The sequence below is a fragment of the Xyrauchen texanus genome, chromosome 7 (assembly GCF_025860055.1).
Source record: "Xyrauchen texanus isolate HMW12.3.18 chromosome 7, RBS_HiC_50CHRs, whole genome shotgun sequence".
NCBI classification, from domain to species: domain Eukaryota; kingdom Metazoa; phylum Chordata; class Actinopteri; order Cypriniformes; family Catostomidae; genus Xyrauchen; species Xyrauchen texanus.
Genome location: NC_068282.1, coordinates 27,820,042 through 27,822,287, shown reverse-complemented (window position 1 = coordinate 27,822,287; position 2,246 = coordinate 27,820,042). Strand labels below are relative to the sequence as shown.

The window sequence follows — 2,246 nt, the reverse complement described above, 5'->3', positions numbered from 1 at the left end:
GTTTTGCGCCAAAACAGGGGGCTCAAACACCATAGCCAATATTAGAATACTGCCGTTATTGTAGAGCGGTTTAAAACAGGTCATGTATGAAGATACGTGTGCATTAATAAACGCAGTGTCTCGTTCCCTTCGTTTCAGGGAACTGAGGTTACATAGGTAACCAAGTCGTTTTTCGTGTTCTGTCTGGCATGCCCTCCCTCCTTTTGACTGGCCTTCACGTGGAAGGCAGAAAGCATACAAACAACCTAAAAAAAACTGTCCTACTTTCGATGACATCATGGTGCTGAGTTGCTCTAGCAATAATGTTGAATAGTGCATAGCCACACGAATGTATTAGCACATGTGCTTTCCTCTTTTATTTTTATTTGAGGTATGTACATTGAAAAAATGCCTTGGGCTCGTCCGGGATTTGAACCCGGGACCTCTCGCACCCAAAGCGAGAATCATACCCCTAGACCAACGAGCCATGTGATCAACGTTTTGTAATATGATATTAAAGTAATATGATATAATAATGGACGAATTACAATTGAGAGTAAGCGTGACATACTCACTTCTAACGCAAGAACCCTTTAAAAGTGGGTAGTCTTTAAAAGTGAAATGGTATGGCATTTTTGTATGAATGTACTCTACGCTAACAGTCATGAGGTAGGAGTTCTATTCGTATTTTTTTTTCTCACATTCATTTTAATAGATCCTTTGAGTAGTGACCACTTGCACAGTTTTAGTTTTAGTTTGGTAGTCGACCAATGTAAATAACTTCTTAGTTAACACTAAGATTACGTGTTAAGTATAATTTATATTATATTTCCAGTTTTTTCATTCGGCCGGTTAGCTCAGTTGGTTAGAGCGTGGTGCTAATAACGCCAAGGTCGCGGGTTCGATCCCCGTACTGGCCATGTAGTTTTACTTTCATTGAGAATTAAAGAAATGAACGAAGTGTTGTTTTCTTTTACTAGCGGTACTATTCTGTATAACCCATCCATTTCGAATGTAAACCAAAGAACAGTAAACATGAAGAATGAGATTTCAACACTTGGTTAAAATGTGCTCTCAGTGATTTAAAAACAAAAAAAAATCAAAACTCTTAAGCATAATAATATTAAAACGTTTGACGCCATGACTTTAGTTCTATTAGAGGGTGAAAGCTGCCTTTTTCTACACGTGCAGCGTACATAAGTACCGCCATGAGATCATATCGTTCACATCGTTGTTAAATTCATAAACAAGTAAAATTATAGAAATGTTCTTTAGATCAGGGAATGTAAAAACCTCTACAGGGGCACTACACTGTATAAAACATTGAAAACAAGACCGTTGATCAAAGTTATTCTTTCTACATTTTAGATACTGTCATCATAAAGTGCAGTCCAAGTTATATAAAGATTATATCAATTTTATTGCACACTAATATGAATTAGTGTTCAAGTTATTCTTTCTACATTTTAGATATTGTCATCATAAAGTGCAGTCCAAGTTATATAAATATTATATCAATTTTATTGCACACTAATATGAATCTTCTTCCCATATTGTCCTAGTCCAGCTGACATAGTTCCAGGTGTAACAACAAGCCAGACAAATGAGCAAGCAAGCAGGAGGATATGGGCTGTCCACCATATCCTAGCACAACAAAATTTGGTAACGTACATTTTGAAGTCGTTTTCATAAACATTTTTTTTTCTGGATTACTGTTCCATTTTGTATGTTTTAATTACTTATTTTACAATTTGTGTATTTCCCTTTTTCAGCTGGCTTATGTCTTGGATAGAGTCAAAGATCTAAATGAGGATTTATTTCAACTGTGCCCAACCCAAACATTAACCAGAAGGGACTTTTGGCCTTTGGCCTTTGATGAGTTAGAGGTAATTGTCCTATTTTTCAATATGTTGATGTAATGTATAGAATTGGGGTATGGATTTATGTCATTGTATTTTTTTCCCCCATTGCAGTTTTTCCTTTTAGCCAGCCATGCACCTTGTACAACGTCCCTTGTAATGGAACGTCCCTTTCTTTTGTAAACTTGTACTTTTTGGTTGTTATGCCCATAATTACACATGTGTGCATTGTGGGCTCTTAATTTGTTCAATTACTATGTCATGTTCTTTTACAGATCCTGAAGCCTAAATCAAGGGAAATTTTATTTCTAGACTCCATGAACCCTGTAAACTTTGGGCATGGGAGCTACATTAAGACTTTCAGGTTTTGCTTTCAGGATAGCAAGTATTTCCAGTTCTACTGTTCTA

At 36.2% G+C, this 2,246-nt stretch overlaps 2 non-coding genes across 2 annotated transcripts; one reads left to right on the top strand and one right to left on the bottom strand.

The window, feature by feature from the left end:
- Positions 1–394: 394 nt before the first annotated feature.
- trnap-ugg (transfer RNA proline (anticodon UGG)) lies at positions 395–466 on the bottom strand. The gene has a single exon. It is a non-coding gene; the product is annotated as a tRNA-Pro (tRNA).
- Positions 467–825: 359 nt separating this feature from the next.
- On the top strand, positions 826–899 carry trnai-aau (transfer RNA isoleucine (anticodon AAU)). Its single transcript has one exon. It is a non-coding gene; the product is annotated as a tRNA-Ile (tRNA).
- Positions 900–2,246: the final 1,347 nt, after the last annotated feature.